This window comes from Myotis davidii, unplaced genomic scaffold (genome assembly GCF_000327345.1).
Source record: "Myotis davidii unplaced genomic scaffold, ASM32734v1 scaffold228, whole genome shotgun sequence".
NCBI classification, from domain to species: Eukaryota; Metazoa; Chordata; class Mammalia; order Chiroptera; family Vespertilionidae; genus Myotis; species Myotis davidii.
This window is the reverse complement of record NW_006300104.1, coordinates 1,447,537-1,460,177: the sequence shown is the minus strand read 5'-3', so window position 1 is coordinate 1,460,177 and position 12,641 is coordinate 1,447,537. Positions and strand designations below refer to the sequence as shown.

The window sequence follows — 12,641 nt, the reverse complement described above, 5'->3', positions numbered from 1 at the left end:
TACCTTGGTTGTGGGCACATCCCCAGTGGGGGGTGTTCAGGAGGCAGCTGATCGATGTTTCTCTCTCATCGATGCTTCTGGCTCTCTATCCTTTCCCTTCCTCTCTGTAAAAAATTCAATAAAATACATATATAAAAAAAGAAGTGAGAAGGTCAATTTTACAGTGATAGGATGAACTTTGTGGGAAGTCACAATGACCTAAACCTTCACATTGGGCAGAATTTTATCAGCAAGGAACCTCAAGCTTTTCAGGTGGAAGGATGGAGTGAACAGAAGTTTGGGGACAACATGGGAAGGCAGAAGTTGTATGTGTCTAGCACCTCAAATGAAACAAAGTGCAAAAGAAGAAACTGACTTTTCCTTCACCCTTACTGTGTGTCAGATTATGTCCTTGAACACATAGGGGGCTATTTCCAATCCCAGACATGAAAGTGGGACTGCCAAGTTTCAATCAGCCTTTCCTTCTGTGTGGGTGGATCTGGGCAATTTACCTAACTTCTCAGAGTCTCAATTTTTTTTGTAAAATGAAGATAAATACCTGCATCATGGGGTCATTGTAAGGTTTGAATTACATGAAATAACAGTAGGAAGTATTTACATAGTGCCTTGGTATTTAATCCTCATTAAGTGCTTTATTTTTGTTCTTTAATATTTACTGTCACAAAACAATATGAAGTGTTGTTGTCTCTGTGATGCAAATGAAAAAGCTAAGGTTCAGAGAGTCTCGGACCAACGTCTACAACATATGTTTAATTTTCCAAGTAGAATGGGCTTCCCAGAGAGTTCTCATTGGGAAGTAGAGATCTGGTTAGATAGAGAGAAGAACTGAGCGATGCTGAAATGTCAAATTAAAAGCTTTGTTGTACTAAGATGAATTTAGAATGTTGAAGCTCTAATGTTTGAGCTTTGGGAAAAAATGGAATATATGACTATACCCTGTTTAAAATTTGCATTTAACAAGATAGGGGTCGCTGGATAAAAAGAGTCAAGAAAAAGTAGAGAGACGGGGTCTGGAGACTTGGTCTGGCCTATGCCCGCGTTCCAGGTTTAGCTGATCTCTCCGTTGCCCCCTTAGACCTGCCTCATAGGAAGTGTCCTCACTTTCACCTAACAGGTTTTAATGTACCTGTCAACTTGATTTTAAAACATGGATTGAGTACAGCAATACATCCAGTTACAGAGAAGAAACTCAAGATTGTTACAATTTATTTACATTTGTTCAGCGAGATCTGCTTGAAAAGCTTATAGACTCAACATTTACCAGATATAAATTGCAATGTTTGCTCACATTCCATCCGTCTGAATATTATTATACTCATCTGGTATTTTTGGGTTGTTTCTTTGTTTTTGTGGCTATGGAATGTTGATCTGGTCTTTTGGGGGAGCTCACCACCTTTTAAATGGGAACTATCTAATATTTCATTTTACTATACTTTGCACACAAACTTTAAAGATCTCACCAAATTATTTTTCTTTCTTTCCTCTTCTTCCCACTAAAAATTATAACTTCCATTAGAAAGACTCCTCAAAAATTTCATTTGAGTCTACTTTCAAATATACACTGCGAAATGCATGTGCGATTAAGAATTTAAAAAAAAACTCTCAAGTTCTCCATTATTATAATAAACAAATGCTTGCATTCGTCATTTAATTTTTAGGATTCCTATTGGGGGGTTCATAATTTCAATGGTGCTTTCTGCCATAATGGAAGATACTGACATTAGGAGATCTAAATTGTGAAACTTATATAACTTGTACTATACTCAGCCCAGAATCTTATGGTCTAATTAAATACAAACCAAGTCAGTTGGCAGAAAAATAGTGTTATGGTGCAGATATTAGCACCTTGTTAGCAGTCCAAAACCTGCTTTCTCAGGCAGAACCTATTTCTGAGTGCAAAGTTTTATACAGATAAAACCTGTAATGTTTGGAAGGCATTTGATGAGCTTATATTTGAATGGGGGGAAGGGGGAAAGTATTTTCTACTGGACATTTTAAATTAAAACAAACAAAAACCCAGTCCAGCATTCTTAAACACAGTGGGCATAGTCCAAAACCATTATTTTACTTTTTAGGTTTCAATTTCTAGAAAAAGTAAAGAAATGTATTAATTAATGCCACTTTATGATAACTGATTATATGAAATACATTATAAATGCGTTATATAAATATATTTTAAGGTCCATGTTCCCCTAGTATTAATCTGTATTTCTTCATCATCATCCCTAATTTTTATTGATCACTTATTATATGCTGGGCACTGTTTTGCGTACTTCATATTAATTACCTTAGTCAATAATTTAAAAAAAAACAAAACTCCTTGCAGTTAGTGATAGGTTTTCTTGCACATTTCACAGCTGAGGAAAATGAAGCATGGAGAGGTTACGTAAGTTGTCCAAGGTCACCCGGCTAGCACCTGGAGGAGCCAGGATTTGAACATAAGTTTTTAATAGCTGTGCTGTCTCCTCTTCTCCGCCCTCACTCATGGTCCAAGCTGCAAGCCGATTTCCTCCTCGCGTCTGTCTTGTCTACCTCAGAGGCCCTTCCTGGGGTACACGACCTACAGACACCTCTCTGACTCGAGCCAGCCCCAAGCTAGGTGAATGGTCTGGGGAAATGATCTGTCCATCTTCCTCTTTAAGCCACGCACAACATTAAAACATCCCTTCTTGGCACCATTAATGAAACAGCTGCAATGAGAGGCTGATTAGTCACAATCACTCAAAAGCATGTCTGTCTGTTATAAATGTGCATTTAGAAAAATTGCCACCAATGACCATACACTGCACCTGGCCCTGAATCAGCCTGCCTTAATGTGAGTACGTGTGGCTCACACCCAAGTGCAAGCAGTATCCAACACGATGATAATTTGCTGTCTCACAAAAGACAGGCTGTCTCCTGGGGATTCAGAGGAAAGTGTGCTAGGTTTTAAATCAGGAGGCATTTCGCTGCCTATGACGGACAGTGTACCCTTGGCCAGTCACCTCTGTGGCCCCGCCTCCTCATCTCCAAATAAGATGGTCTCTAGGGTCCCTCCGGCTTTCAGAGTGCATAGGATCATGCCTCGAAGGATAATACTTAGACACGCTGTTACCAGGGTTGTTTCTGGTTTGTTTTAGTTATAAAAGAAACAGAGGCTTTCACAGATCAGGTAAACAGTCTAAAACCAAATAGGTATAAGGTGTGCACAGTGGGATTCCAACTCACAGCCATATGACTCCAAAATCCTAAACTGGGCTGTCCTTAGTGATTCTAAAATCTCTATAACATGCCTGGTCTCCAATTTATTAGAATTATAGTGAGCCCCGCCAGTGTGGCTCAGTGGTTGAGCATCAACCTATGAACCAGGAGGTCTGGGTTCGATTCAGGTCAGGGTTGTGGGCTTGATTCCCCAGTGTAGGGTGTGCAGGAGGCAGTCGATCAATGATTCTCATCATTGATGTTTCTCTCTCTCTCCTCCCTCTTCCTCTCTGAAACCTATACATATATTTTAAGAAGCATAGTGAATGTCCATGTCTTCCCATAATCTTTCAATGCACCAAACAATACAGTATTCATTAGAGCTATAGTAACGGTCACAGATATCAAAAGAAAAGTCTGATTGTTCTTGAATTCTATTTTAAGGCATATCACTGAGACATTTAGCCTCAGTATCCTTTATACCCTGGTAAATGAGTTTACTGAATCCTTTCCCAAGAGCACGTTCTCCCCGAGATATACGGAGAGACCTCAAGGGCCTGAAACCGTGAAAGCTCCATTTCCTGGAGACAGAGGCGCAGAAAGGCGGCGGGTGTGAGGTGGCTATGCCGCCTCCTGCACAGCTTCGCCGGGGGCCAGTCTGGTGAGCGTTCTCGTGCGGCTGCATGCAGGTGTTTAGAGAAGTCAGCGCGGGTAGCTTGTGTGGGAGACGCGAGAATTGAGTGAAGGGAGATACTTTAGCCTTTCCTTCAAGTACATCTCCCTCCTGAGTATTTACTTCCATCACAATGGACGAGAAGAGATCCTTGCTTAGTGGTGCGGAACCCTTGAGACCTAATTTAGCTTTTATAGGAAATTCAAAAAGAGAGAGAGAGAGATGGCACCAGAGCAAGAGAACAGAACAAAGATATGAGCTTGTCCCGGGAATATTGATACTTCTGGGCTGCCTCTGTAACTCTTCGGAAACGAAATTTTCTAAGTAAATGCTGACTTAGACGTTTCTGTGGGTGGAAGGCCCCAGCTCCTCCCGCGGAACAATGCGCTGCCCTAATCATCTTTACAATTCCCGACAGTCTGTCGTCTCAGAAGCTCGGTTCATTGGTTTTTATGCTGTGAAGGTCAGCAAACATTTTTGGAAAAATAAATTTTTCCCTTTTTGAGTTCTTAAATGTGCCCTCACAGGGATGCCTAGAAATAGGAAAGTTACATAAATGCAAATTTAAAACGCAAGCTGTGCCTGATGGTACCGTTGATCTTTTTTTTTTTTTTACTCACATTTCAGAGAAATTTCCAAGAACTTCGCCGCATCCTTTGTTAACTACATATCAATTAAAATACCTCTGAGAGGCAGGGACAATAACGCACTCTTTGTTATCCTTCTCCAACAGGGAAAGGCCCGCTTTCAGGTAGAAAGAGGGAGAGGGGGGGAAATAGTCTGCCCCTTAGGATTTCACAGAAGATGAAGAAAGACTCTTTTTCCCCAGTGCTGTGGGGGGGAAAAAAAAATCAGAGGTTTAACCAGGCAATCAGTGGAAGATAAGACCAGAACATAGATATTCTTATTCTTTCTCTTCTATTGTAGCCACGAAGTCTAATCAATTATCATTCACTAGCAATTTTGCCACACAATTATAAAGTTGTTAGTGCAAAGAGCCCAGATTACTTTTGTGGATGGCTCTAACAGTGGAGGCAGACTGTTTTTAAAAAGAAGAGAAAGTTGGGGAGAGGGGAGGAAAACACTGAGCTTTGAAATGAAGCATCTTTCTACCCTATTCACTTTCTGAGTCAGCTGGGGTCCTCTTCCTACCCCTCTGGGTCTCCGTTTTCTCACCTGCCCAGTAGGAGACAGACCTACTTCACTGGATAGGTGCAAGAATTAAAGAGGCAATCAGTGTCAAATATAGCAGATTCTTCATTAGTAATATTATTATTTTCTGATAGACATGCAATCACATGTAACGTTCGCACTTTTAAAAGTTAGAGATTAAGCGGGGAACTTACATGCATGTGTGCATAACCCATGGGCACAGACAATAGTGTGGTGAAGGCCTGGGAGGGGCAGGTACAGGGAGGAGGAGGTCAATGGGGGGAAAGGGGAACATCTGTAATACTTTCAACAATAAAGACAAATTAAAAAAAAAAGTTAGCCTTAAGTAGTTCCACTGCATTTAACACGCCACTCGTATTTGTAGGACTGGCTTGCCTTTTGCTTTTCTGGATTCTGTGAATCTGTCTGGGGCTCTGTCAGTCTTGCGTCCTGTCTGATAACAAGCTCAGGCATTACCATTAACCTTAGAGTCTTCCACATCCTTTAGTCTATTTACTATCTTTAGCTCCACATCACTTTCGGAATGAATGCTAGATATGTATACAAAATACATGTATAGATAAATTCTTATATTGGTAAATATATGTTATAAATAATTTATATAGAATCATAAATTCTGTGATTTAACCAATTCATTAACCAGGCCAAGATGTAAAATTGAGGCAATAATCACACATAAATAACAACAGATTTCGTATATTGGGCATCTGAGTGCTCACTGGCATTTTCTACCAGCTAGAAAAATACATCAAGATAACAACTTCCCGCCAGACCGGCGTGGCTCGGTGGATGGAGCGTCAGCCTGTGGACTGAAGGGTCCAGGGTTCGATTCCGGACAGGGCACATGCCCAAGTTGTGGTCTTGGTCCCCAGTGTGGGGCGTGCGGGAGGCAGCCGATCGGTGATTCTCTCTCACCATTAATGTTTCTCTCTCTCCCTCTCTGAAATCAATAAAATATATATTAAAAAAAAAGATAACTTCCCAGCTTCCAATACCTGCTGTTAACAACAACGTGGTTTACCACTACTGCATTGATCACCAATCGGAGAGGTCTGGAAGCTGAAAGAAGGAAGGGGTCCTCTTGTGTTTATTCTGGAAAGATGCTTTATTCAAAATAATGTTTTCACTTAGGGGGCTAGTGATTCAGATGGTGAAGTCCAGCTGTACAACAACAGTATCATGTAGAAAAATAACCACATGCATACTGAATCCCTTGAAAGTTCTCCATAACAGATCTAGGGATGATAAATCATGCGCTCATTCTATAATTAATTAAAGTGTTCCTTTTCCTTCACCATAATCTAAAAGGATTAGCCCATGACCTTCAGTTGGATAAATCAGGGGGCCATATCTACTCTGCTGTGCAGAAGTAAATTCAGACTGTGAAATCTGACCATCCCTCCTCCCCCCAAATTCTAAACACACCCGAACGGGAGCCTTTTCAGAAACTTTAGAAGAAAACTTCACAGCAAATAACAAATTCAACAATGGACAATATCTCTATACTAAACAGCACACATTTCAATCATCTATTTTAGAAACTTTCCTTAGGAATCGCCTGAAACTTCATGGTCATGTCATCTGGTTATTGAGTTGGGAACATGGGAAAGCCAAGAGAGCCAGCCGTCTACAGTTTATCCCTAATCTCAGTGTCACAAGACGGATTCTTCATCATTGTATCCCAATTGCCCAACACAGTACCTGTCACATGGGCGTCTCTTGAATAAAGGCATCCTGGGAATGCAACCACACCTCGTTTCGCTATGTGTAATAGTATAAAAGTAGTTAACCTCCTTCAAATGGTTTACTATGAAATTGTAAGGACCGATAAAGCAACATTGTGCAATACTCCAACCTTTCGTAAATATGCTCCTTGTATATTACCTCCAATATTCTTTTAAAAAAATAGATATATATATATACATATATATTATTGATTTTAGAGAGGAAGGGAGAGGGAAAGATAGAAACATCAAGGATGAGAGAGAATTGTTGATTGGCTGCCTCCTGCAGGTCCCCTACTGGGGATCGAGCCAGCAACCCGGGCATGTGCCCTTGACCAGAATCGAACCTGGGACCCTTCAGTCCGCAGGCTGACGCTCTATCCACTGAGCCAAACCGGTTAGGGCTACCTCCAATATTCTTGCTCCTGGCTGCAAGAAACCTTCGTTCTATTCCTGTCTGGCTTTTGTTTTCTGTTGTCATTCTCCTGATGCATTCAATAAAAATTAATTGAGCAATCACTTAAGATCTTTTTTCAACAAAGCAGAAGATGGATGAATGAATGGATAAATGGGTGGACAGGTAACTTTCTTTTCAGAGAACAGTTATAACTGCTGAATTTTAGCAGCTCGCTTTTAATTTCAGTTTTATGTTTTCAGCTCTCTTAAGATATTGATTGTCTTTGGAGAATTGCATTGTGCTGAACTTATTGATTTCCACTGAGCATGTCAAAAAAGCCCATCACTTGATACATCATTAATATAATAATTGATATCAAGCATTTTTAGATTCAGAGTAACTGACATAGAAATGTCACAAGCCATTACAATAATAGAAGGTAGAATTCACCTTCTTTCCATGAAATACCAAAATTATTCTATACATTGATTTTATCACATTATTTTCTGAGTTATCAGTACGTAGTTCAAATAAAGGCCGGGAAATCGAGTTCACATTATTAACCCAACTGCTGATCACGAATTGGTGACACAGTAGTAGATTCAGTGTTTACTCCAATAAGGGCAAAGTCTCATTCTTTCACTTTGCTAAGATAAATCATATAGTTTGGTGCATTGTGTGTGAGTTTTTTCCCGAGAGAATGGTGTTGATATTCAGTCTTTAACTGTTAACTAAAAAGAGGAATAGCATAAATCAGAATCTGTGTAGGTTATTCTTCACAAGCTCAAGTCATTGTTTGGCTTTCCACTGTACCCAGGTAATAAACTAAAAAGTGGAAGAAAATGTTTTGATGAATAGGGGCGTCACTGCAAATCACTATTAACCTAAAAAAAAAAAAAAAGAAAAGAAGAAAGAAAGAAGGAGAATACAAGAGGCACGTGAGCATCTCTTTCCTGGCATCTAGTTCTATCTAGTCCTTATTAACCTAACACATCACATTGATTTATAGGGTAGGGATGGTACCATTGAGTTTAGGTGTTTAACAAGCAGTAAAGATTTGGTTGGTATTTCTTGAAGTTTCACTTGAGTTGTTAGCTGTTGATTCAAATTTTCTTCCCTATAATCCTCTTTAATTTGCCATCATCTTGTGTTTTCACCTTACATTCTCTTAAGATGTATATATTTTTGTTCCCTGTCATTTCTCAGTTTTTTCATCATCTCATAGCTCTCCCCCTAGGGATTGATTCCTTTGCTCTCTTCTTTTGTCATATTCTTTTCCAGTTTTTCTTCTTTTTTTCTATTTCCATCCACTTTATCTCAAAAGTCTTCTAGGGGTTTTGATTTTGTTTTGTTTTCCTAGTTTGCTTGACCCATATTCTCATCCTTGTTTCCTTAATCTTCCCATTTTCAGTTATTGCTTTAAAGACCTCTACCTTTGGCAAAAGTTTACCAAAAGTGCCATTAGATTACAGAAGAAAAGACCTCAAAATCTCCTTCTTGTATCTTTTCAAAACTGGGTTAAAAGCATTAATCCATATTTACAGGCCATGGCACTGATACAAAAGTATGTTCGTGCATATTGTTAACATTTCACAACTAGAAAGCTCCAGCCAGCGCTTAAAAAAAAAAAATTTAGCCTACTTGTCAGTGCCTCATAATCAAAAGTTAAATGAAAATATCACCTGTGATGTCGATATTTTCAAAACTAGCTTTCCAGCTAAACTCTGTCATGGAGTCTATAAAACCAAACACTTTTTAAACTTAATTATTTTAATAAGGATAAGTAAGCTGTTGTTTCCTGTTGAATCTTCCTTCTACAATTAGTATTAAGTGTGGCCTGACAGTTTTGAGGAACTGCTTATACAGCTGCTTGGGTTGGTGCTCAATCTTTAATTCCTGAGCTCTGAAAAACTCAAGACCATCTCAATGGTTCCATCTAGTCCTTATTAACCCAGAGCTAGCAGCATGAAAATTATTGCCATGACTTCGTTCACTGGGTCAATCACAAATTTGTTAGCAAATATTGTGTGCCCAGACTTGTGCTTGATTCTCAAAGAGGACTAAAGTGAAGCTCTATCAGATACTGAGCCAGATACCCAGCCAAGCAGTAATTACAGTGTAGAGGGGTGGTTCTCAACCTTCCTAATGCCGCGACCTTTTAATACGGTTCCTCATGTTGTGGTGACCCCCAATTTCATTGTTACAAATGAACATAATTAAAGCATAGTGATTAATCACAAAAACAATATGTAATTATATATGTGTTTTCCGATGGTCTTAGGCGACCCCTGTGAAAGGGCCGTTCGATCCCCAAAGGGGTCTCGACCCACAGGTTGAGAACCGCTGGTCTAGAGCAATATGTCAGAATAGGGGTTTACATAAAGGGCTCTGAGGTCATAGGAGAGGGGACTTAATCTGCCTTAGGTCTGGGAAGGCCTGAAGAAAGGTGGGATTCCTTCACAGGGAGGAACAGTTGAGGTCAACATAAGCAAGAGAAATATCCAAAAAAGAATTCAGTTTTACTAGATATGATGGAAAACAAAATTGGATACTACAGCTGTATCATTATTATCTCATAGATACTAAGTCTTAAGAGATCTTGAAAGAAATCCAAAAGTCTTGACTTCTACTGAAAAGCTAATTAACTTTCTCTTTTGCTGACCTTTTCATTTTCTTCCCATAAGATGAGCTGGTGATTTAAATACATGCATGAAAATGTTCCATTAATTTATAGAAGATCATGTTTAAATCCTTATTCTATTGTTTGCTCAAACTATTCATGTGGTCTCCTCTCTATTTGAATAATGTAAATACTTATTTTTCAACAACATAATTCTTTCCATCCCTGATAATCATGGCTTAGATTAACCATCATAGTTCATATATGAAAAGCAGAAATTCAAAAAAATGTATAATATTTGTCTTTATTTTATACTTAAATAATGAAAAAGAAAAAATAGTGGTCTATATCCTGTAAAGATCATATATGGAAACCTAATGATCTTTTAAAAACTTCTTTTTAAAATATGTATTTGATTCTAATTAGATAAAATGAGGAAGGGAAATTGTTTGTTTTACCTGGAATTTCGATAGCACAAAGATAAGGGTATACAAGGTATTCGAAAACTACTCATTAAGTTATATTTAATTTTACTTAAAGCTGAATCTACTTAATGATCTACATCCCAAATGCTGATAAATAAACACAAAGGACTAATCCAAACCATATCACCTTTAGATCAAGAATGAGGATTTTAACCCCCTGGTTTTCAGAAAACAAGCAATATTTCATTTTGTCAACTGAATGGAGAAAGAAGAGTATGCTTACGTGCCATAATCCCTATTGTGACTGGTTAAATCATTTGTAAGTAAAATGTAGACATTATAAAGAGTTGGCGGTTATATTGATTTTTTTATTACATGCCATATAGAATGAATTCTAACATCAAGGCAGGGAGGAGTTGTGTTGCCGAGATCCTTTTTAAGAAATCCATAGGAAACCGAACAGTTGTATTGTCTAGTTAATAATGTCAGGCCATAGGGTAATGGAACTTTATTTTTACTCTTTCATAGAAAAAGCTAGATATTTATCTTTATACTTGGTCAAATAATCTTTAGGTTTCCATCTTGCATTTCACTTGTTATTAGACCAGTCAGGGTTTTCTTCCTGGGCCCCTCCTCAAAGGACAAGAGGCTACCACACCCACAGTTAGATTTTCACTCCGTCAACGCAGCAAGTCGGCAGGTAGGTGGGAAACCTGATTTATGTTCAGATGTCCCCATGGATGCTGAATAAATGTAACTGTTTTCAATTTTTATAATAAGTGTAGAATTCTACTGTTTTTGTTTTGTACCCCCATTCTAGTAGCACCCTCATGAATGCTCATGTGTGCTTTCTGAAACCCATAACTAAATCAGAATCTCTTATTAAAAGTATCCCAAGTAACCCTAGCCAGTGTGGGTCAGTTGGTTGGGCGCCGGCCAGTGCACCACAGGGTTGCCAATGGCAGTCCCAGTGGGGGTGTGCAATGGTTGTCTCCCTCTCACCTCCATGTTTCTCTCTCTCTCCCTCTTTAATATTATAATATATATAATATTAAAGGTAGCTCAAGTAATTTTAAAACAGAATCAGGGCTGAGAGACATTGAGGAAACAAATGCAAACATGATTGCAAAAAGACTGGCTAGAAAATACATGTGATATAGTAAGTTTAAAAAAAATGATCGCTCCCAATTTTCAGCTTCGTCATGCACATTTATTTTCACAATAAGAAAACCAAAATAGATGATAAAATACTCACCTAATTTAGAATCACCCAAGTTGGGATCAGCCCCTGGTTGCATCAGATTGACCAAGGAATTTATCTAAACTGCAGACGACTGAATCAAAGTCTCTAACAGAAGGATATTTAAAGTAGATAATGTAACAAATATCTACTTTAACAAAGACCCGCAAATGTCATCCACACTACAGCTGGAAATCCATTACTCTAGTTACGACACACTTTCCCCTTAGGAAAACAAAGGCTTGCATTTAATTTTGCAGTTTGCCCTAGCCTGTGTGAGTCAGTGGTTAGAGCATCAGCCCCTGCAATGAAGGGTTGTGGGTTCAATTATCAGTCAAGGGCATGTACCTGGGTTGCAGGTTCGATCCCCAGCCCCATTTGGGGTGAGTGCAGAAGGCAACCAATCAGTGTGTCTCACATCGACTTCTCTCTCCCCCGCCCCCCAAAATAAATGGGAAAAATATCCTCAGGTGAGGATTAACAATAACAAAACAAGGTTACTTTTGCAGATTAAAGAACCAATGAGAAAACGCCTAAAGACTTATCCAGAATCAACGGGTCAGTCAGTGACAGTGATTCCTACTTGCATGGAGCTCAGATTACTTGTGCATAATGCCTCCTCCATCGGACGGCCTCTCCTTTCTCATCTCTGCCGATCATGGCTGCCACAGTGCCATGGGTCCATTTTTTTCCAACACTTGTTTCTCAGAATTTCTCATGACTTTTCCCAACTACTGAATATACATATGTGAAGCATCCAATATAGACCTCCTGTCATCTACCAAAAATTAGTTTGTTCCAGAAACTGCAGAAAGTATATTTTGTTAGATGTGCAGATGAAGTGTTAGCCATGATTTGTGGTCTTGCTGCCATGACTTCTGTTTTTTTAAAAATTATGTAATTATAATCAATTTCAGAATACACATCTGCAATAATATAAAGAGGCACTTAGGGCAAAATAGAAGACTCATGGCTAACCAAGAAAAAAGCAGGCAAATGCGCATTTCAGAAATTTATGCTTTAACATTCCCAAAACAAAAGATAATAAATACCAACAACAAATAATAATAACCAATTCCACCCCCCCCCAAAAAAAATAAACAATAAAGATTAAACATTAAAGAAGAGACATTCTGGGTCACACTGGTAGAACCAGGACTAATGAGCCAAGTTATTAAAAAGCAAATTTCCATTCATAAAAGGAAATAC

At 38.8% G+C, this 12,641-nt stretch overlaps 1 protein-coding gene across 1 annotated transcript in view; it reads left to right on the top strand.

The window, feature by feature from the left end:
* Window positions 1-12,641, top strand: part of RORB (RAR related orphan receptor B) — a 172,797-nt gene that overhangs the window by 18,925 nt on the left and 141,231 nt on the right. The window lies entirely within an intron of this gene.